The sequence below is a fragment of the Sardina pilchardus genome, chromosome 14, assembly GCF_963854185.1.
Source record: "Sardina pilchardus chromosome 14, fSarPil1.1, whole genome shotgun sequence".
NCBI classification, from domain to species: domain Eukaryota; kingdom Metazoa; phylum Chordata; class Actinopteri; order Clupeiformes; family Clupeidae; genus Sardina; species Sardina pilchardus.
The window spans coordinates 30,762,871-30,786,815 of record NC_085007.1 but is presented as its reverse complement, the minus strand read 5'-3'; the positions used below and the strand labels follow the sequence as shown (position 1 = coordinate 30,786,815).

Sequence of the window (23,945 nt, the reverse complement as noted above, 5' to 3'; positions counted from 1 at the left end):
TGCAAAGTCATCCTTGCTCAACGTCGTAGGCTACTTTGAGGTTATGTGGAGTAAATGAGGGGTCCGATGTTGCTGCTTCAGCTGACACCCTGCAGGTTAACGCTTGACTTACAACTTTCATTTGCTTCCTTGCCCAGCGTGCATCAAAGGCTGCCAGTTTGAATATCCGCTGCTTCTCTTCACTATTATCACAGGTAAACACCCAGGACCTGCTGTTGCCAGAAAGGGTTTGTGTGGTAGCCTACACTGTGCTAAGACAGCGTGAGATTGTACCAAGATCTTGTGGAGTGCAGGTGCTTGAGGTAATTGACTAACCTGTAGGCTAACTAAAGTTATTTTGTGCAGAAAGGCATTTTCAGTCTCCACAGATATAGCATATAGCCTATCCATCAGTCTCAAGGTCATAGATTGAGTTTCAGAAGGTGTACATCTTCAATGACTAAAAAAAGGAAGTTCAAATTGTTGATATTGTGTGTGCAGAGGCTATGCAATATTTCACTCCTTTCTTTATTCCCTCTTTGTGATGTGTTATTTTATTATGTTATCTAGGCTACTAGCAAATAATATTAATTTCATGTGCTACTGAATGTTTCTGATCATGCTCTAATGTGGTGAAATTGGACAGATTATGTCATAGAACTTGGTCAGATTTGACCATGGCAGATTGATATCCCTCTACTGAGATGTAGTGTATGCGGTGGCTCGCCAAACAGCAGATGTAAACATTGTCGAGGCATAGACACTATGACAGCACCTTTCAGCAGGACCAGAGCGTGATGCAACCCCTGCTTGTGGCCATGGTCTCCGTGGTGACGCCTGTCATCTGATACAGCTTGGATCTGACTCAGCCGGTGCTTCCAGAGCAGACCCATGCGCAGCTGTCAGAGGGGGAAAGAGACGTGTCTCAACTGGTCAGGACTCAGGAGGGAGATACACACGGCACCCAGCGAGCAGTTCACAGGAGCAGCAGAGGGGCACTGGTCAGAAATACATAGGTGAGTCACTGTGCTGCTGAGTTTAGGGACCTGGAAATAGCATTTTGGTGAATGTCACAGATGATGTCTAATATGATGGCCAGAGGAAAGCTGAGTGTGTTTAGTCATTTGGCTATACTGTAGTTTATTAATCATTCATATTGGTTGATACAGTCTGCTTATTTGCTAGTATCTTCAGAATCTTCATCAGAACATCTAAACACTGTATTTACATCTTGTGTGAAACAATTGAAATACTTTATACCTATCAAACTGCAGTTATTTGCAGTTATTTGCAGTTATATTTACAGTTCTTTTACAGGTATCATTCTAAAACTCCTGAATTTTTAATTGTCAGTTGTTGTAACATTCCTTTCCTGTCCTCATTCCTTTCTTGTTTGTATTTAAACATACAATCAGGTACAGTCTAAGACTATTTCACGTCATGATCTAAGTCAGCTCCATGGTATGTGTCAACAGCGGAATCTCACCAAATAAGCAGATTCTTTTCCTCTCCTCCTCACTTTTGTAAACACATCCTCCTGAGGCCCTCTGAGTCTCCCTCCTCGTGGGTCAGAGGCAGCCATTGCTCAGGCACTCTACTGCCGACTGGTCCTCAGTGGTCCCCTCTAGTGCATGATTTGTGCCTTCTGTGTACAATACATATGCCCTCAACTGGCCATCAGTGTGCACTCATGTGCTCATCCTTAAAGTACTGGCGCCGCATACAGTGCTGTTGTCTGTTATCTAACATTGTTAGTCTGTGATGACCCCTGGTGACCGGTGTCCTGTGACTCGGGGGTCAGAGCCTGTGGGACGTGGATGTCATGGGAACCTAAAGGATGAGACTGTTATGTGCCCGGGGTCTCCACTCAGGCTCCATCTCCCACACATTCTCACAGGGGTGGCTGTGGAGTTTATTTGCTTTAGGATGGCTCCCTCTTGTTTCCGTAATGACGTCGCGTGTCATTGGGGTTGCGTGTTTGTCATTCCAGGGAGTAAAGGATACAGTACAGTCAAATGAGGGACAACCATGCAAAAAAAATATTTCAGTATTGCGTACAATAAAATACACATTTTGAAGAATGATGGATGTCTGTTGAGCTGCACACACTGTGAAACCATGTATAGGGTTTAAAACACAAGAAGCAATTTGATTATTAGCAACCAATTATTGACAGGCATTATTATCTCTCACTCAATACAGTGAGTTATTCCCTGGAAACAAGTAATACTGTTTTCTGATTGGCTAACGGGGGGCTATTGAAGGTGAACTACAGTATGCAATATTGGTTCCGCCTGTGAGCGGAAAAAACAGTGCCACCGGCTCGGTGGCACTGACAAACAGAAAGTCTTGCGATCATGCTCATGAAATGGCAGACTGACCAATTGAGTAATATTAATATAAAGTAAATATACTGCTCTGCAGAGAAACTTGCAAGTGAAAAATAAGAAAACAGCAAAGAAATCGCCAAACCTGAGTAGTTCCTCTTTAATTCTATATATCAGGACACCTGTGAAATAGATCCCATAAAAACATGTATTCACTGTTTGCTGTCCCATATCAATGCACTTTCATAGTAGCTATTGCAGCCATAGTTAACAGTGGTTGAACTAACAAGAAAATAGGCATTACAATAGTGGAACCAACTGTAACCAAGCTACCCACCGTCACTGTTTGTAACCTAAGAAAGTCGTGCAACAAATTGAATAGGTCAGCATTTTTTAACTGAATCATGTTTCCTTTGTGTGCTATAAATGCATTCCTATTGCCCACAAATATGTGTGGTACTGTGTGGGCAGGATGAACTGAATGGATGATGACCTTTATAAAGATCATCCATTTTCACAGGAAAATCTGGTTCTGATATATTGGGATATATTTGAGAGTTTTGAGTCATTGATGACGGCAGCTAAAGCTAGTGACTGAGAGATGATTCCCGGCAAACACGTTGTACTTCCTAATTGGAAGAAAGACGGCAGGTGGTGATTGAGAAATTGAGGTTTGACCAAGCCCTTAAGCTAAAGACTGTGGTGGAAGAGGGAACCAGCTGAGTTGGAATAGTTTGTGTAAAAGGACCACAGCTTGTGTTAAAACTCCCAGAGCTTCTCTCAAACTTGTTTTGAGAACTCCGTTATATTGTTGTTAAATAGTTATTCAGGCACAAGTATACTAGACAACTGATGCAGGGCTTTTGTCACCATTCAGTAAAGCACACACTGATCAGTTCTGATTTCCATTTCTGTTGTACATTTCTGTGTAAACACCATTTATTTCCACACTATTCAGCAATACCCAGTATCAGATAATACCAACATTTTGTGGATATACGACCTCTGTCGAAACACAAGAAATCTGCAGTGGCATAGTATTTTTAGTTCCTTTTTGTGTGTCCTTTATGAGAACAGGGTGCACTGTAAGTCCAGCAAAGAGGAGAAACCATTAGAGCCTTGTGTGTGAGGGTGGAAAAAGCCTGGGGTGTCCTTGTGGATAGCGGGATCATAGGAGCAGTAATGGGTGCTTTTGTGGAAAGGAATAGGGTGAATCAGAGGGCTTGTCTTCATTCTCAGAGTACAAATCTATATTGGAAAGACCAGAACTCTTATTCATAAACAAGCTATTGCGAATAGAAGCAACAAACCATATGCTTTATATGTGATGTGTATAGGGATTACTTTCCTGGACAATTTTGTTAACCCCCTCCCCTCTCTCCCCCCCTCTCTCACTCTCAACTCCCCTGGTTGAAAACACTATAGTTGTAAACCTCTGCCTTCTTCATTGTAGTTTGCCATAAGCCCTTCCAGACAAAAGCAGCTGGGAGTTTGTTGGTTATAATGTAACATTATTATCTACAGTATAACCAGAAACAACTTGTTGTATTTATCAGTATGGAAGCCAGTTTCTGCCACATGATAAAATTAAAGTAATTTGAAAAGTCAGAATTCTGAGATGTTAACGGACAATTTTGGGATATTAAGTCGATATTTGGAGATACTCAATCATGGTATTGAGATACTGAGTCAAATTTGTGAGACACTGCAAACTGTTTGCACTGCAAACTGAAATTGCTCTAGTAACTCTCTTGCCCTGAGCCTGGCTTCATCTAGTCAGCTGTTTGACCTGTAAGTCTCCTTGAGGGCTGTGGGAACCTTGTGGTCAACAGCTGTGGCACGGTGGGCAGCGCATGCACATCATCAACACGGAGACCTATTGTAACCATGGTGATTAATGACACCTGAGTGTCTCGGCATCTCCCCTCTCTCTGCCGTTAGCTGGGATGTAATGGAGGGGAACGCTACCATATGGACACAGTGTGTAGTGATGACCTTTGCCAGGAAAATATGTCAATATTTACAAAGACTTGTTGTTTTAAATTCTGTTGATTATATTTCTGAACAGTGTGTTTACTTATAATTTTGCAATTAAAAATTACACAGGCAAGGTAATATACTAATTACTCTAGCAAAAACAAAGAAAGGGAACTTGTAAATACAGCTAAAACTAGAAATGCAATTCCAAGGAATTACCAGTGCATGAAAATGCAAAAATAGATAGATAATGTAGATATGGTTACTAAGATGTAGCTAGGGTAAACATGGTGGTTGCATAGTTTACAGAGAGTTGATAGTGTGAAGGTAGACAGTTTAAAGATGAAACGTTCCAGTTCTAACTTAACTAATGATTTCTATTCATGTTAAAATGTTGATTAGCTAACTTAGCTAATGATTTCTAGCAGTTACGCTAAAAATGCTTATTATGCTAGCAATGCTAACCAGGTTGATTAGCTAACTTAACCGATGATTTCTGGCAGTAATGCTAAAAATGCTAACTATGCTAACAATGCTAAATTTGCTAACAATGCTAACCAGGTTGATTAGCTAACTTAGTTGATGATTTTTTGCAGTTATGCTAAAAATGCTAACTATGCTAACAATGCTAACTATGCTAACCATGCTAACTAGCTAACTTGCTAGTGAGGACTTTTATTTTGAAACATTTGTTGCTTGGGTATCCATGGTGGCCACTATCAGGAAACAAGAAGTTACTGCAGTATAATCATGTTGGTTGTTATGGAAACGGTCATAAACACTTAATTTTAAATGGTTGCTATGTTGGTTGCTAGGTACATGGAGGTTTCATGTAGTTGACTGGAGGCATAGTGGATGATAACTGACAGTTGGAATGGTTGAACAGTTCAATAGTTGAGTAGTTTCAATGGTTAAATGATTTAATAGTGTATTATTGCAGTGAGGACCTTTATTTTGAAACAGTTGTGGACAGAGGAAGTAGTGAAACAGGATCTGTAGTCTTAATGAGATTGTATGCTTAAAGCCTGAGACAGAAGGTGCCTCTCATAGCGTTTACGCGTCCTCTCTCGCTCCTCACTGATCTACATAAAGAATGATGGAGCGGCAACAATGGGATAGTCTAGCCCTTCTTCTATCTTTCTTTATGTAGATCATTGAGGATCGAGGAGCGAGGGAGGACATATAAACGCTGCTTGAGAGGGACCCACAGTAAATACTTTAAAAGTTGTATGTAGATAGTCTAATTAATGTTGATAGATAGAATGTTTAATGGATGTTGATAGGCAGATTGTTTAATAGATATTGATTGACAGTTTAATGGGTGGATGAGTGAATGGTCTGAAGAAGATGAATGGATAGAAGGTTGGATGGAATGTGCCTTATATTCTTGTAGAATGGAGAGACACAGCTCTCTACTGAGAGTAGTGGATACAGATACAGGTGTAATCAATTTAACTGGCTAGTCTTAAGAGAGCCAGCCTGAGACAGAGTAGATTGTTTAAAAGTTCAATGTAGAGCGTCTAATTGATGTTGTTGATAGGCAGACTGTTTAGAATGGGTGGATGAGTGAATGGTTTGAAGAAGATGAATGGATATAAAGTTGGATGGAATTAGGAGGACTTATTTTGATACTGTTGTGCGCAGAGGATACAGGGGAACAGAATATGTAGTCTTCAGAGAGATTGTAAAGCCTGAGAGGAACTGACAGTTGGTGGCCAGGTGGCTGACCAGCTGGGGTAACATTCTAATTGCTGCCGTGATGTCATAATGAGCCATGTTAAGTCTATGGGGGAAATTGTAATAGTTTTTAACTAATAGTTTAAAAAGTATAAAAGTTACAAAGTTGAAAAATACAAAGCCCACATTGCGTAAGTAAGACCTACGCGTCAAAATTTGAATGGAGTTTCTACGTTAAGCGGTTGAAGCTGAATTGCGTGCGTTAGAAGAAGAACTAGAAATGCAATTCCAAGGAATTACCAGTGCATGAAAATGCAAAAATAGATAGATAATGTAGATATGGTTACTAAGGTGTAGCTAGGGTAAACATGGTGGTTGCATAGTTTACAGAGAGTTGATAGTGTGAAGGTAGACAGTTTAAAGATGAAACATTCCAGTTCTAACTTAACTAATGCTTTCTATTCATGTTAAAATGTTGATTAGCTAACTTAGCTAATGATTTCTAGCAGTTATGCTAAAAATGCTTATTATGCTAGCAATGCTAACTTTACTAATAATGCTAACCAGGTTGATTAGCTAACTTAACCGATGATTTCTAGCAGTAATGTTAAAAATGCTAACTATGCTAACAATGCTAAATTTGCTAACAATGCTAACCAGGTTGATTAGCTAACTTAGTTGATGATTTTTTGCAGTTATGCTAAAAATGCTAACTATGCTAACAATGCTAACTATGCTAACCATGGTAACTAGCTAACTTGCTAGTGAGGACTTTTATTTTGAAACATTTGTTGCTAGGGTATCCATGGTGGCCACTATCAGGAAACAATAAGTTACTGCAGTATAATCATGTTGGTTGCTATGGAAACGGTCATAAACACTTAATTTTAATGGTTGCTATGTTGGTTGCTAGGTACATGGAGGTTTCATGTAGTTGACTGGAGGCATAGTGGATGATAACTGACAGTTGGAATGGTTGAACAGTTCAATAGTTGAGTAGTTTCAGTGGTATTATTGCAGTGAGGACCTTTATTTTGAAACAGTTGTGGACAGAGGAAGTAGTGAAACAGGATCTGTAGTCTTAATGAGATTGTATGCTTAAAGCCTGAGACAGAAGGTGCCCCTCATATAGCGTTTACGCGTCCTCTCTCGCTCCTCACTGATCTACATAAAGAATGATGGAGCGGCAACAATGGGATAGTCTAGCCCTTCTTCTATCTTTCTTTATGTAGATCATTGAGGATCGAGGAGCGAGGGAGGACATATAAACGCTGCTTGAGAGGGACCCACAGTAAATACTTTAAAAATTGTATGTAGATAGTCTAATTAATGTTGATAGACAGAATGTTTAATGGATGTTGATAGGCAGATTGTTTAATAGATATTGATTGACAGTTTAATGGGTGGATGAGTGAATGGTCTGAAGAAGATGAATGGATAGAAGGTTGGATGGAATGTGCCTTATATTCTTGTTAAGAGAGACACTGATACAGCTCTCTGAGAGTAGTTGATACAGGTGTAATCAATTTAACTGGCTAGTCTTAAGAGAGACAGAGTGTAGCCTACTCTTAAAGCCTGAGACAGAGTAAATAATTTAAAAGTTGAATGTAGATAGTCTAATTAATGTTGATAGACAGAGAGTTTAATGGATGTTGATAGACAGATTGTTTAATAGATGTTGATAGACAGTTTAATGGGTGGATGAGTGAATGGTCTGAAGAAGATGAATGGATAGAATGTTGGATGGAATGTGCCTTATATTCTTGTAGAATGGAGAGACACAGCTCTCTACTGAGAGTAGTGGATACAGATACAGGTGTAATCAATTTAACTGGCTAGTCTTAAGAGAGCCAGCCTGAGACAGAGTAGATTGTTTAAAAGTTGAATGTAGAGCGTCTTATTGATGTTGATAGGCAGACTGTTTAGACTGGGTGGATGAGTGAATGGTTTGAAGAAGATGAATGGATATAAAGTTGGATGGAATTAGGAGGACTTATTTTGATACTGTTGTGCGCAGAGGATACAGGGGAACATAATATGTAGTCTTCAGAGAGATTGTATGGTAGAGAAACTGACAGTTGGTGCCCAGGTGGCCGGCCACCTGGCCTAAGATTCTAATTGCTGCCGTGATGTCACAATGAGCAATGTTAAGTCTATGGGGAAATAGCTCAATGTTAAATCTATGGGGAAATCGTTTTTTAATTCATAGTTTAAAAAGTATGAAAGTTACAAAGTTGAAAAATACAAAGCACACATGGCATAAGCGAGACCTACGCAACAAAGTTTGAATGAAGTTTCTACGTTAAACGGTTCAAGCTGAATTGCGTGCGTTAGAAGAAGATTAATAACTAGAAATGCAATTCCAAGGAATTACCAGTGCATGAAAATGCAAAAATAGATAGATAATGTGGATATGGTTACTAAGGTGTAGCTAGGGTAAACATGGTGGTTGCATAGTTTACAGAGAGTTGATAGTGTGAAGGTAGACAGTTTAAAGCTGAAACATTCCAGTTCTAACTTAACTAATGATTTCTATTCCTGTTAAAATGATAACTATGGTAACAATGATAACCAGGTTGATTGTTAACTTAGCTACTGATTTCATGCAGTTATGGTAAAAATATTAACTATGCTAACTATGTTCACAGTGCTAACCAGGTTGTTTAGCTAACTTAACTGATGATTTCTAGCAATAATGCTAAAAATGCTAACTATGCTAACAATGCTAAAATTGCTAACAATGCTAACCAGGTTGATTAGCTAACTTAGGTGATGATTTTTGCAGTTGTGTTAAAAATGCTAACTATGCTAACAATGCTAACTATGTTAAAAATTCTAACAAGGTTGATTAGCTAACTTAGCTAATAATTTCTAGCAGTTATGCTAAAAATGCTAACTATGCTAACAATGCTAACTATGCTAACCATGGTAACTAGCTAACTTGCTAGTGAGGACTTTTATTTTGAAACATTTGTTGGTAGGGTATCCATGGTGGCCACTATCAGGAAACAAGAAGTTACTGCAGTAAAATCATGTTGGTTGCTATGGAAACGGTCATAAACGCTTAATTTCAATGGTTGCTATGTTGGTTGCTAGGTACATGGAGGTTTCATGTAGTTGACTGGAGGCATAGTTGATGATAACTGACAGTTGGAATGGTTGAACAGTTAAATAGTTGAGTAGTTTCAAGGGTTAAATGATTTAATAGTGTATTATTGCAGTGAGGACTTTTATTTTGAAACCGTTGTGGACAGAGGAAACAGGATATGTAGTCTTCAGAGAGATTGTATGCTTAAAGCCTGAGACAGAGAGAGCTGCTGCAGCTGGCCTGGCCACCTGGCATAAGATTCTAATTGCCCTATTATGATGTCATAATCACAATGTTAAGTCTATGGGGAAATTTTAATAGTTTTTAATTAATAGTTCAAAAAGTATAAAAGTTACAAAGTTGAAAATTACAAAGCTCCCATGGCCTAAGTAAGACCTACGCAGCGCAGTTTGAATGAAGTTTCTACGTTAAACGGTTGAAGCTCCATTAAGTGCGTTAGAAGAAGAATAATAATAATAACTAGAAATGCAATTCCAAGGAATTACCAGTGCATGAAAATGCAAAAATAGATAGATAATGTAGATATGGTTACTAAGGTGTAGCTAGGGTAAACATGGTGGTTGCATAGTTTACAGAGAGTTGATAGTTTGAAAGTAGACAGTTTAAAGATGAAACATTACAGTTCTAACTTAACTAATGATTTCTATTCCTGTTAAAATGATAACTATGGTAACAATGATAACCAGGTTGATTGTTAACTTAGCTACTGATTTCATGCAGTTCTGGTAAAAATGTTAACTATGCTAACTATGCTCACAGTGCTAACCAGGTTGTTTAGCTAACTTAACTGATGATTTCTAGCAATAATGCTAACTATGCTAACAATGTTAAAATTGCTAACAATGCTAACCAGGTTGATTAGCTAACTTAGGTGATGATTTTTTGCAGTGTTGCTAAAAATGCTAACTATGCTAACAATGCTAACTATGTTAAAAATGCTAACCAGGTTGATTAGCTAACTTAGCTAATCATTTCTAGCAGTTATGCTAAAAATGCTAACTATGCTAACAATGCTAACTATGCTAACCATGGTAACTAGCTAACTTGCTAGTGAGGACTTTTATTTTGAAACATTTGTTGCTAGGGTATCCATGGTGGCCACTATCAGGAAACAAGAAGTTACTGCAGTATAATCATGTTGGTTGCTATGGAAACGGTCATAAACGCTTAATGTCAATGGTTGCTATGTTGGTTGCTAGGTACATGGAGGTTTCATGTAGTTGACTGGAGTCATAGTTGATGATAACTGACAGTTGGAATGGTTGAACAGTTAAATAGTTGAGTAGTTTCAATGGTTAAATGATTTAATAGTGTATTATTGCAGTGAGGACTTTTATTTTGAAACAGTTGTGGACAGAGGAAACAGGATATGTAGTCTTCAGAGAGATTGTATGCTTAAAGCCTGAGAGAGAGAGAGCTGCTGCAGCTGGCCTGGCCACCTGGCATAAGATTCTAATTGCCCTATTATGATGTCATAATCGCAATGTTAAGTCTATGGGGAATTTGTCATTTTAATTAATTAATAGTTCAAAAAGTATAAAAGTTACAAAGTTGAAAATAACAAAGCTCCCATGGCCTAAGTAAGACCTACGCAGCACAGTTTGAATGAAGATTCTACGTTAAACGGTTGTAGCTCCATTAAGTGCGTTAGAAGAAGAATAATAATAACTAGAAATGCAATTCCAAGGAATTACCAGTGCATGAAAATGCAAAAATAGATAGATAATGTAGATATGGTTACTAAGGTGTAGCTAGGGTAAACATGGTGGTTGCATAGTTTACAGAGAGTTGATAGTGTGAAGGTAGACAGTTTAATGATGAAACGTTCCAGTTCTAACTTAACTAATGATTTCTATTCATGTTAAAATGTTGATTAGCTAACTTAGCTAATGATTTCTAGCAGTTACGCTAAAAATGCTAATTATGCTAGCAATGCTAACTTTACTAACAATGCTAACCAGGTTGATTAGCTAACTTAACCGATGATTTCTAGCAGTAATGCTAAAAATGCTAACTATGCTAACAATGCTAAATTTGCTAACAATGCTAACCAGGTTGATTAGCTAACTTAGTTGATGATTTTTTGCAGTTATGCTAAAAATGCTAACAATGCTAACTATGCTAACAATGCTAACTAGCTAACTTGCTAGTGAGGACTTTTATTTTGAAACATTTGTTGCTAGGGTATCCATGGTGGCCACTATCAGGAAACAAGAAGTTACTGCAGTATGATCATATTGGTTGCTATGGAAACAGTCATAAACACTTCATTTTAATGGTTGCTATGTTGGTTGCTAGGTACATGGAGGTTTCATGTAGTTGACTGGAGGCATAGTGGATGATAACTGACAGTTGGAATGGTTGAACAGTTCAATAGTTGAGTAGTTTCAATGGTTAAATGATTTAATAGTGTATTATTGCAGTGAGGACCTTTATTTTGAAACAGTTGTGGACAGAGGAAGTAGTGAAACAGGATCTGTAGTCTTAATGAGATTGTATGCTTAAAGCCTGAGACAGAAGGTGCCTCTCATGGCGTTTCCGTGTCCTCTCTCGCTCCTCACTGATCTACATAAAGAATGATGGAGCGGCAACAATGGGATAGTCTAGCCCTTCTTCTATCTTTCTTTATGTAGATCATTGAGGATCGAGGAGCGAGAGAGGACATATAAACGCTGCTTGAGAGGGGCCCACAGTAAATACTTTAAAAGTTGTATGTAGATAGTCTAATTAATGTTGATAGACAGAATGTTTAATGGATGTTGATAGGCAGATTGTTTAATAGATATTGATTGACAGTTTAATGGGTGGATGAGTGAATGGTCTGAAGAAGATGAATGGATAGAAGGTTGGATGGAATGTGCCTTATATTCTTGTTAAGAGAGACACTGATACAGCTCTCTGAGAGTAGTTGACACAGGTGTAATCAATTTAACTGGCTAGTCTTAAGCGAGCCAGAGTATACTCTTAAAGCCTGAGACAGAGTAAATAATTTAAAAGTTGAATGTAGATAGTCTAATTAATGTTGATAGACAGAGAGTTTAATGGATGTTGATAGACAGATTGTTTAATAGATGTTGATAGACAGTTTAATGGGTGGATGAGTGAATGGTCTGAAGAAGATGAATGGATAGAATGTTGGATGGAATGTGCCTTATATTCTTGTAGAATGGAGAGACACAGAGAGTAGTGGATACAGATACAGGTGTAATCAATTTAACTGGCTAAAGAGAGCCAGCCTGAGACAGAGTAGATTGTTTAAAAGTTCAATGTAGAGCGTCTAATTGATGTTGTTGATAGGCAGACTGTTTAGAATGGGTGGATGAGTGAATGGTTTGAAGAAGATGAATGGATATAAAGTTGGATGGAATTAGGAGGACTTATTTTGATACTGTTGTGCGCAGAGGATACAGGGGAACAGAATATGTAGTCTTCAGAGAGGAGCCTGAGAGAAACTGACAGTTGGTGCCCAGGTGGCTGACCAGCTGGGGTAACATTCTAATTGCTGCCGTGATGTCATAATGAGCAATGTTAAGTCTATGGGGAAATTGTTAATAGTTTTTAAGTAATAGTTTAAAAAGTATAAAAGTTACAAAGTTAAAAAAAACAAAGCAGGCATGGCATAAGCAAGACCTACGCAACAACGTTTGAATGAAGTTTCTACGTTAAACGGTTGAAGCTGAATTGGCTGCGTTAGAAGAAGAAGTTTAATAATAATAAGAAGACTTGGAATAACAGTACAGTGCATTTTCATGCACTGTAATAAGGAGAAGCCTAGGAAGAACAGTACAGTGCATTTTCATGCACTGTAATAAAAAGCCTAGGAAGAACAGTACAGTGCATTTTCATGCACTGTAACTAGAAATGCAATTCCAAGGAATTACCAGTGCATGAAAATGCAAAAATAGATAGATAATGTGGATATGGTTACTAAGGTGTAGCTAGGGTAAACATGGTGGTTGCATAGTTTACAGAGAGTTGATAGTGTGAAGGTAGACAGTTTAAAGCTGAAACATTCCAGTTCTAACTTAACTAATGATTTCTATTCCTGTTAAAATGATAACTATGGTAACAATGATAACCAGGTTGATTGTTAACTTAGCTACTGATTTCATGCAGTTATGGTAAAAATATTAACTATGCTAACTATGTTCACAGTGCTAACCAGGTTGTTTAGCTAACTTAACTGATGATTTCTAGCAATAATGCTAAAAATGCTAACTATGCTAACAATGCTAAAATTGCTAACAATGCTAACCAGGTTGATTAGCTAACTTAGGTGATGATTTTTGCAGTTGTGTTAAAAATGCTAACTATGCTAACAATGCTAACTATGTTAAAAATGCTAACAAGGTTGATTAGCTAACTTAGCTAATAATTTCTAGCAGTTATGCTAAAAATGCTAACTATGCTAACAATGCTAACTATGCTAACCATGGTAACTAGCTAACTTGCTAGTGAGGACTTTTATTTTGAAACATTTGTTGGTAGGGTATCCATGGTGGCCACTATCAGGAAACAAGAAGTTACTGCAGTAAAATCATGTTGGTTGCTATGGAAACGGTCATAAACGCTTAATTTCAATGGTTGCTATGTTGGTTGCTAGGTACATGGAGGTTTCATGTAGTTGACTGGAGGCATAGTTGATGATAACTGACAGTTGGAATGGTTGAACAGTTAAATAGTTGAGTAGTTTCAAGGGTTAAATGATTTAATAGTGTATTATTGCAGTGAGGACTTTTATTTTGAAACCGTTGTGGACAGAGGAAACAGGATATGTAGTCTTCAGAGAGATTGTATGCTTAAAGCCTGAGACAGAGAGAGCTGCTGCAGCTGGCCTGGCCACCTGGCATAAGATTCTAATTGCCCTATTATGATGTCATAATCACAATGTTAAGGCTATGGGGAAATTTTAATAGTTTTTAATTAATAGTTCAAAAAGTATAAAAGTTACAAAGTTGAAAATTACAAAGCTCCCATGGCCTAAGTAAGACCTACGCAGCGCAGTTTGAATGAAGTTTCTACGTTAAACGGTTGAAGCTCCATTAAGTGCGTTAGAAGAAGAATAATAACTAGAAATGCAATTCCAAGGAATTACCAGTGCATGAAAATGCAAAAATAGATAGATAATGTAGATGTGGTTGCTAAGGTGTAGCTAGGGTAAACATGGTGGTTGCATAGTTTACAGAGAGTTGATAGTGTGAAGGTAGACAGTTTAAAGATGAAACATTCCAGCTCTAACATAACTAATGATTTCTATTCATGTTAAAATGTTGATTAGCTAACTTAGGTAATGATTTCTAGCAGTTACGCTAAAAATGCTAATTATGCTAGCAATGATAACTTTACTAACAATGCTAACCAGGTTGATTAGCTAACTTAACCGATGATTTCTAGCAGTAATGCTAAAAATGCTAACTATGCTAAATTTGCTAATAATGCTAACCAGGTTGATTAGCTAACTTAGTTGATGATTTTTTGCAGTTATGCTAAAAATGCTAACTATGCTAACTAGCTAACTTGCTAGTGAGGACTTTTATTTTGATACATTTGTTGCTAGGGTATCCATGGTGGCCACTATCAAGAAACAAGAAGTTACTGCAGTATAATCATGTTGGTTGCTATGGAAACGGTCATAAACACTTAATTTTAATGGTTGCTATGTTGGTTGCTAGGTACATGGAGGTTTCATGTAGTTGACTGGAGGCATAGTGGATGATAACTGACAGTTGGAATGGTTGAACAGTTTCAATGGTTAAATGATTTAATAGTGTATTATTGCAGTGAGGACCTTTATTTTGAAACAGTTGTGGACAGAGGAAGTAGTGAAACAGGATCTGTAGTCTTAATGAGATTGTATGCTTAAAGCCTGAGACAGAAGGTGCCTCTCATATAGCGTTTACGCATCCTCTCTCGCTCCTCACTGATCTACATAAAGAATGATGGAGCGGCAACAATGGGATAGTCTAGCCCTTCTTCTATCTTTCTTTATGTAGATTATTGAGGATCGAGGAGCGAGGGAGGACATATAAACGCTGCTTGAGAGGGACCCACAGTAAATACTTTAAAAGTTGTATGTAGATAGTCTAATTAATGTTGATAGACAGAATGTTTAATGGATGTTGATAGGCAGATTGTTTAATAGATATTGATTGACAGTTTAATGGGTGGATGAGTGAATGGTCTGAAGAAGATGAATGGATAGAAGGTTGGATGGAATGTGCCTTATATTCTTGTTAAGAGAGACACTGATACAGCTCTCTGAGAGTAGTTGACACAGGTGTAATCAATTTAACTGGCTAGTCTTAAGAGAGCCAGAGTGTAGCCTACTCTTAAAGCCTGAGACAGAGTAAATAATTTAAAAGTTGAATGTAGATAGTCTAATTAATGTTGATAGACAGAGAGTTTAATGGATGTTGATAGACAGATTGTTTAATAGATGTTGATAGACAGTTTAATGGGTGGATGAGTGAATGGTCTGAAGAAGATGAATGGATATATGTTGGATGGAATGTGCCTTATATTCTTGTAGAATGGAGAGACACAGCTCTCTACTGAGAGTAGTGGATACAGATACAGGTGTAATCAATTTAACTGGCTAGTCTTAAGAGAGCCAGCCTGAGACAGAGTAGATTGTTTAAAAGTTGAATGTAGAGCGTCTAATTGATGTTGATAGGCAGACTGTTTAGAATGGGTGGATGAGTGAATGGTTTGAAGAAGATGAATGGATATAAAGTTGGATGGAATTATGAGGACTTATTTTGATACTGTTGTGCGCAGAGGATACAGGGGAACAGAATATGTAGTCTTCAGAGAGATTGTAAGCTTGAAGCCTGAGAGAAACTGACAGTTGGTGCCCAGGTGGCTGACCAGCTGGGGTAACATTCTAATTGCTGCCGTGATGTCATAATGAGCAATGTTAAGTCTATGGGGAAATTGTTAATAGTTTTTATTTAATAGTTCAAAAAGTATAAAAGTTACAAAGTTGAAAAATACAAAGCACACATGGCGTAAGCAAGACCTACGCAACAACGTTTGAATGAAGTTTCTACGTTAAACGGTTGAAGCTGAATTGCGAGCGTTAGAAGAAGAAGTTTAATAAAAAGCCTAGGAAGAACAGTACAGTGCATTTTCATGCACTGTAATAACTAGAAATGCAATTCCAAGGAATTACCAGTGCATGAAAATGCAAAAATAGATAGATAATGTGGATATGGTTACTAAGGTGTAGCTAGGGTAAACATGGTGGTTGCATAGTTTACAGAGAGTTGATAGTGTGAAGGTAGACAGTTTAAAGCTGAAACATTCCAGTTCTAACTTAACTAATGATTTCTATTCCTGTTAAAATGATAACTATGGTCACAATGATAACCAGGTTGATTGTTAACTACTGATTTCATGCAGTTATGGTAAAAACGTTAACTATGCTAACTATGCTCACAGTGCTAACCAGGTTGTTTAGCTAACTTAACTGATGATTTCTAGCAATAATGTTAAAAATGCTAAAAATGCTAACTATGCTAACAATGCTAAAATTGCTAACCATGCTAACCAGGTTGATTAGCTAACTTAGGTGATGATTTTTTGCAGTTATGCTAAAAATGCTAACTATGCTAACAATGCTAACTATGCTAAAATGCTAACCAGGTTGATTAGCTAACTTAGCTAATCATTTCTAGCAGTTATGCTAAAAATGCTAACTATGCTAACAATGCTAACTATGCTAACCATGGTAACTAGCTAACTTGCTAATGAGGACTTTTATTTTGAAACATTTGTTGCTAGGGTATCCATGGTGGCCACTACCAGGAAACAAGAAGTTACTGCAGTATAATCATGTAGGTTGCTATGGAAACGGTCATAAACGCTTAATTTCAATGGTTGCTATGTTGGTTGCTAGGTACATGGAGGTTTCATGTAGTTGACTGGAGGCATAGTTGATGATAACTGACATTTGGAATGGTTGAACAGTTAAATAGTTGAGTAGTTTCAATGGTTAAATGATTTAATAGTGTATTATTGCAGTGAGGACTTTTATTTTGAAACAGTTGTGGACAGAGGAAACAGGATATGTAGTCTTCAGAGAGATTGTATGCTTAAAGCCTGAGAGAGAGAGAGCTGCTGCAGCTGGCCTGGCCACCTGGCATAAGATTCTAATTGCCCTATTATGATGTCATAATCGCAATGTTAAGTCTATGGGGATTTTTTAATAGTTTTTAATTAATAGTTCAAAAAGTATAAAAGTTACAAAGTTGAAAAATACAAAGCTCCCATGGCCTAAGTAAGACCTACGCAGCGCAGTTTGAATGAAGTTTCTACGTAAAACGGTTGAAGCTCCATTAAGAGCGTTAGAATAATAATAATAATAATAATAACTAGAAATGCAATTCCAAGGAATTACCAGTGCATGAAAATGCAAAAATAGATAGATAATGTAATTTAGATATGGTTACTAAGGTGTAGCTCGGGTAAACATGGTGGTTGCATAGTTTACAGAGAGTTGATAGTGTGAAGGTAGACAGTTTAAAGATGAAACATTCCACTACTAACTTAACTAATGATTTCTATTCATGTTAAAATGTTGAATAGCTAACTTAGCTAATGATTTCTAGCAGTTATGCTAAAAATGCTAATTATGCTAACAATGCTAACTTCACTAACAATGCTAAACAGGTTGATTAGCTAACTTAACCGATGATTTCTAGCAGTAATGCTAAACATGCTAACTATGCTAACAATATTAAATTTGCTAACAATGCTAACCAGGTTGATTAGCTAACTTAGTTGATGTTTTTTGCAGCTATGTTAAAAATGCTAACTATGCTAACCATGCTAACTAGCTAACTTGCTAGTGAGGACTTTTATTTTGAAACATTTGTTGCTAGGGTATCCATGGTGGCCACTATCAGGAAACAAGAAGTTACTGCAGTATAATCATGTTGGTTGCTATGGAAACGGTCATGAACACTTAATTTTAATGGTTGCTTTGTTGGTTGCTAGGTACATGGAGGTTTCATGTAGTTGACTGGAGGCATAGTGGATGATAACTGACAGTTGTAATGGTTGAACAGTTCAATAGTTGAGTAGTTTCAATGGTTAAATGATTAATAGTGTATTATTGCAGTGAGGACTTTTATTTTGAAACAGTTGTGGACAGAGGAAACAGTTAACAGGATATGTAGTCTTCTGAGAGACTGCATGCTTTTAAAGCCAGAGAAACTGACAGTTGGTGCCCAGGTGGCCGGCCACCTGGCATAAGATTCTAATTGCTGCCGTGATGTCATAATGAGCAATGTTAAGTCTATGGGGGAAATTGTAATAGTTTTTAACTAATAGTTTAAAAAGTATAAAAGTTACAAAGTTGAAAAATACAAAGCCCACATCGCGTAAGTAAGACCTACGCGACATAGTTTGAATGGAGTTTCTACGTTAAGCGGTTGAAGCTGAATTGCGTGCGTTAGAAGAAGAACTAGAAATGCAATTCCAAGGAATTACCAGTGCATGAAAATGCAAAAATAGATAGATAATGTAGATATGGTAACTAAGGTGTAGCTAGGGTAAACATGGTGGTTGCATAGTTTACAGAGAGTTGATAGTGTGAAGGTAGACAGTTTAAAGATGAAACATTCCAGTTCTAACTTAACTAATGATTTCTATTCATGTTAAAATGTTGATTAGCTAACTTAGCTAATGATTTCTAGCAGTTACGCTAAAAATGTTAATTATGCTAGCAATGCTAACTTTACTAACAATGCTAACCAGATTGATTAGCTAACTTAACCGATGATTTCTAGCAGTAATGCTAAAAATGCTAACTATGCTAACAATGCTAAATTTGCTAACAATGCTAACCAGGTTGATTAGCTAACTTAGTTGATGATTTTTTGCAGTTATGCTAAAAATGCTAACTATGCTAACAATGCTAACTAGCTAACTTGCTAGTGAGGACTTTTATTTTGAAACATTTGTTGCTAGGGTATCCATGGTGGCCACTATCAGGAAACAAGAAGTTACTGCAGTATAATCATGTTGGTTACTATGGAAACAGTCATAAACACTTAATTTTAATGGTTGCTATGTTGGTTGCTAGGTACATGGAGGTTTCATGTAGTTGACTGGAGGCATAGTGGATGATAACTGACAGTTGGAATGGTTGAACAGTTCAATAGTTGAGTAGTTTCAATGGTTAAATGATTTAATAGTGTATTATTGCAGTGAGGACCTTTATTTTGAAACAGTTGTGGACAGAGGAAGTAGTGAAACAGGATCTGTAGTCTTAATGAGATTGTATGCTTAAAGCTTGAGACAGAAGGTGCCTCTCATAGCGTTTACGCGTCCTCTCTCGCTCCTCACTGATCTACATAAAGAATGATGGAGCGGCAACAATGGGATAGTCTAGCCCTTCTTCTATCTTTCTTTATGTAGATCATTGAGGATCGAGGAGCGAGGGAGGACATATAAACGCTGCTTGAGAGGGACCCACAGTAAATACTTTAAAAGTTGTATGTAGATAGTCTAATTAATGTTGATAGACAGAATGTTTAATGGATGTTGATAGGCAGATTGTTTAATAGATATTGATTGACAGTTTAATGGGTGGATGAGTGAATGGTCTGAAGAAGATGAATGGATAGAAGGTTGGATGGAATGTGCCTTATATTCTTGTTAAGAGAGACACTGATACAGCTCTCTGAGAGTAGTTGATACAGGTGTAATCAATTTAACTGGCTAGTCTTAAGCGAGCCAGAGTACTCTTAAAGCCTGAGACGGAGTAAATAATTTAAAAGTTGAATGTAGATAGTCTAATTAATGTTGATAGACAGAGAGTTTAATGGATGTTGATAGACAGATTGTTTAATAGATGTTGATAGACAGTTTAATGGGTGGATGAGTGAATGGTCTGAAGAAGATGAATGGATAGAATGTTGGATGGAATGTGCCTTATATTCTTGTAGAATGGAGAGACACAGCTCTCTACTGAGAGTAGTGGATACAGATACAGGTGTAATCAATTTAACTGGCTAAAGAGAGCCAGCCTGAGACAGAGTAGATTGTTTAAAAGTTCATTGTAGAGCGTCTAATTGATGTTGTTGATAGGCAGACTGTTTAGAATGGGTGGATGAGTGAATGGTTTGAAGAAGATGAATGGATATAAAGTTGGATGGAATTAGGAGGACTTATTTTGATACTGTTGTGCGCAGAGGATACAGGGGAACAGAATATGTAGTCTTCAGAGAGGAGCCTGAGAGAAACTGACAGTTGGTGCCCAGGTGGCTGACCAGCTGGGGTAACATTCTAATTGCTGCCGTGATGTCATAATGAGCAATGTTAAGTCTATGGGGAAATTGTTAATAGTTTTTAATTTATAGTTTAAAAAGTATAAAAGTTACAAAGTTGAAAAATACATTGCGCTGATGTCCTAAGCAAGACCTTCGTAACACAGTTTGAATGAAGTTTCTACGTTAAACGGTTCAAGCTGAATTGCGTGCGTTAGAAGAAGAATAATAAGAAGTAGAAGAAGAAGCCTAGGGATAACAGTACAGTGCATTTTCATGCACTGTAATAATAAGAAGTTGAAGAAGACTAGGAAGAACAGTACAGTGCATTTTCATGCACTGTAATAAGAAAAAGCCTAGGAAGAACAGTACAGTGCATTTTCATGCACTGTAACTAGAAAATGTAATTCCATGGAAGGAATTACCATTGCATGTAAATGCAAAAAGGTTGCTGACTGTGTAAAACATTGTATTAGGCCTAGTTAAAAAGACAACTAGGCTACACAGAAGAATAGATAAATAACTATAACCCAATTACAATTCCACTGAAAAGTCACATTTAAAAAGTGATATATGAAAATGCATCAACATTGTGGATATAGGCTATTATGGAAAATAACTCTTCATTTATTAGAATTTAAAAGACTGACATGAAGTTGCCAACTTCAAACGAGTTGCAAGAGCTGACACTTGAAGCCTACATTGAAACGACTGGTAGGATAGCTATAGCCTTCATATCTACACTAATGCAGGTTAAAAGTAGGCCTAGGCCATAGGCTATAGACTTAGACACCATTGGAATACAGAATAGGAATTGGAATACCTACAATCTCAAACAACGCCAATCAACGATGATGCAGCAACAGGTAGGATATCTAGCAAATGTAACGTTAGCTTACAGTAGGATATGTTATGTAGGCTATATTACAGGATGACGAGCTAGTATGTTCTTCGAAGTGTCTCCAGGTGTGTGATTGTCCTAATAGGAATGCACAATAAGCTGTTAACAAAGGTTTTTAATTTGTGAATGATACCGAAAGCTTTAAATGATTGCCTGGCTGGCAAGTCCCTATAGCTGAAACGACTAGCAGCTAGCTTGCTAACAAACAAACGTGAACATGATATAGCAATGCAGTTTGTGCTAGAAACGACTGTGAGTAGGCTTGAACCTAAATGTCTATCAGGTTGGACTTAAAACGCTGGGTGAAGATCGGTGTCGTATAGGCTGCTCTGTGAGATGGCTAAAAGCCCTTGTGTAAGCCCTGTTGGCCTTGCAGCCTACCCGACGTTAAACCTAGCCTGGAGCAAGTTTGGTTGTCGTTAGCTAAATACAGTGTTACATTTACGTTGACGTTAGGTTAGATTGTCTTCAGCTGTTGATAACGTTACCGAGAGCAAACCGGTTACTGTAATGATATAAACAAATGTAAGGAGTAGCAGCTAGCCTAACAGGAGACAAGACGACAACGTCCTGGGTTACAGTACAGCTTAATGAGTAGACATAACATTCAGGTTCAGCCTGGTTTAGCGCAGTGGTGGATCCTTGATTACGGACAGCTGAGCACTGACGTAACAGAGGCTTCGTTGCCGCCAAAGCTTCTCAATGTTAACTCTATGAGAGTTTTTAATTATTTTATCGTTAATATCTTAAAAAGTATAAAGTTCACAACTGTGAAAAATACATTCGTCAAATCTCCGTTTCAAGACCTTTGTATGAGTGCTTGAATGACGTCAAACGGTTAAGTGGTTTTAGCGTCAAAAACCGTTGATTTTGGTCGGAAGAAGAATAATCCCCATAATAATAAGAAGAAGAACAGGGATAACAGTACATTGCATTTACATGCAATGTAATAATAAGAAAAAGCCTAGGAAGAACAGTACAGTGCATTTTCATGCACTGTAATAAGGAGAAGCCTAGGAAGAACAGTACAGTGCATTTTCATGCACTGTAATAAGAAAAAGCCTAGGAAGAACAGTACAGTGCATTTTCATGCACTGTAATAAGAAGAAAAGGAAGAACAGTACAGTGCATTTTCATGCACTGTAATAATAAAAAGTTGAAGTTGAAGCCTAGGAAGAACAGTACAGTGCATTTTCATGCACTGTAATTATCGTCAAACTAGCTAGAAATATGTTGTTGTTATAGCAGGAAGAAATACAAACATCTGATGAAGAGTTGAAACCTTTAGTCAGCAGTTGTGGTAGTGTGGTAGTTTATCAGAAACAGGTTTTTGGAATAGCTGAAGGTATACAGGTATACAGCTTTTACCTACAGTAGAAGAGGATATTCCTGTGTGGGAGATCAGGTGCCTCATTCTTGACTTTACTGCCAATGACCCATTGTAATAGTGAAATCTTGTGTATTATGTTCTCTTAAAATCATAGTTTTGATTTTTCATGACCAACAGGTGGTTTTCTGAATAATTTAGGGTGAAAACAAGTCGGTAAGTTTGCAAGTCAAAAATTATCATTCATGTCCTTGATAGCAGAGCCAAGTGGCCACAGCTTTGGGGCAAACCATAGTTTTCTGATGAAATTGTGTTTAAGCCTCGTGCTGTAGAGTTTTTGGTAAAGCCACAACTCTGTATAGATTTTTTCATGTCAGTCAGAGCTCATCTCGAGAGTGCTCCAAGTGTGAAAAGAGATGAATAGCAGTCAGTGCCAAAGACAGTAGCACGTCTGCTTTGAAATATCGCACTCTTATTTGCTTATCTCCCTACCTGTCTGTTATATCCATTGCTCTAAGTGTGACTCCAGGTGGGTGTCTTCAACTCATGTTTCATTTGGATACTGTATTTGTGGCAAAATAAATCTTGAGCGTTACGATTATTCTCATTCCAGTTTGTTTTCTGTTATTGTGATGTTGCATAATGTGGATATACATCAAGTTCTAGCTAGAAATGTTATCTATGGTTTAGAAGATAAGGGGTTCCAGGAATGTCAAGACTCTGGAATGCAGTGGCGGATGGCTAGCCATACATATTTGACATGTGTATGCATGTGTGTTTGAAGCTATGGCTATCTGTGCCTGCTGCCTTTATTCGTTGTGTTTTGCATGAATACACAGTAAGTCTGTTGTATGTGTCAGTGGTGCCCATTGACTTATGTTTGGTGTGTGTTGAGCATAAAGTCACCAATACATTAATGCATGCAAAAATACAATTTAGAAAATGTATTTCAACCACAGAATTGCAGGTTAAATGTCCTAATGTGACACATTTGACATCTTGACCCCTTAGACTGCATTGTGACCCATACGTTTCTAACTCCACACTAAATGTTTCTTTGACGTGTCTTATATTGTAATGGTCAGTGACCAGTTGTAGCCCAAACATTCAAAGGGGACAGGTAACAATTATGTCCTCTGTTATCTGTAAGTTTGATATGAATTTGAGACATTGTACAGATCAGGATTTTGAATAAGTAAAGTATGTAATAAGCGATCATATGACAAACAGCCATTACTTGACTGCAATATGACATCTGTTCATATTTTGGAAAGTTAATGGAATGGGATATTGTAACCATGGTCATCGTTACATTTTAGCTACTAAATGGGTTAGTCTGTGTCAGGAATAATACATGTGTTGTTAACTGTTATTA

The 23,945-nt window shown here is 37.5% G+C and overlaps 1 protein-coding gene across 1 annotated transcript in view; it reads left to right on the top strand.

Annotated features, from left to right (window-relative positions):
* Nucleotides 1–875: 875 nt before the first annotated feature.
* arhgap24 (Rho GTPase activating protein 24) overlaps nucleotides 876–23,945 on the top strand; it is a 112,694-nt gene continuing 89,624 nt past the window's right edge. Inside the window, exon 1 of the mRNA XM_062554135.1 lies at nucleotides 876–995. The gene's annotated coding sequence lies outside the window, so the exon portion shown is untranslated. The remainder of the gene's footprint in view (nucleotides 996–23,945) is intronic.